The sequence below is a fragment of the Penaeus monodon genome, chromosome 15 (genome assembly GCF_015228065.2).
Source record: "Penaeus monodon isolate SGIC_2016 chromosome 15, NSTDA_Pmon_1, whole genome shotgun sequence".
Lineage (NCBI taxonomy): Eukaryota > Metazoa > Arthropoda > Malacostraca > Decapoda > Penaeidae > Penaeus > Penaeus monodon.
In genome coordinates this window covers 1,180,513-1,181,353 of record NC_051400.1, presented here as the reverse complement: position 1 = coordinate 1,181,353, position 841 = coordinate 1,180,513, and positions in this window count along the sequence as shown.

Here is an 841-nt window from a genome sequence, read left to right as displayed (position 1 = left end):
TTGAAACGTTTGTTACGCACATCATTTTCCCCTGAAAACGTTAGGCAACAGCTCCGGATATGCTTATCGCGGGGCCCTCTTAACTCCCCTGCACTTCCGCCACTTCCCCGCGCACGAAAGAGAACTGAAACAACAGGTTTCGCAATGCTGGTAATCACAAGACCTGCAGAAATGGCGTATTGGCCTCAACTCTCGAACGCGAGGCGGAGGGATTAAGGTATGGGACATGACATACGGAGACGTTAAAGCAAACCCATATATTATAGGGCGGGGATAAAGCATGGAAGCATAAGGTAAACAACGTACTATGAGGTGAATATAAGGCATGGAAACAAAAGGTAAACAACGTACTATGTGGTGAAGAGAAGGCATGGAAAGAGACAAACAAAATAATACGAGTCGGAGATAATGGCGTCAGAACAAAACCAAACATGATATTAAGGCGGAGATAAGGCATGAAACAAACATAATAGGCAGAGATTAGACAGGGAAACAAAGGCGAACAAAATGCCACGAGGAGGAGATAAGACACCAAAACAAGTTAAAAACAACTCGAGAGGGAGATAAGGCATCAAAACAAAGACAGACGACATATCGCAATGTAAAATTAAGGCATAGAAACAAAGGCAAACATGACACCCAGCGGAGATACCGTGAGGATAAGGAGCCCAAAACTCAAGAGCAAACAACATAATATGAGGCGGAGATAAGGCTTATAAACAAAGCCATGAAAACAAGGAAGCGATAATGAAGCCCGGGGAAATTAACCCAGATTCACCGCGCGCGCTTCATGGTAACCTCACAGGGGTAAATGCCGACGTATTTTACATGTACAAATCCA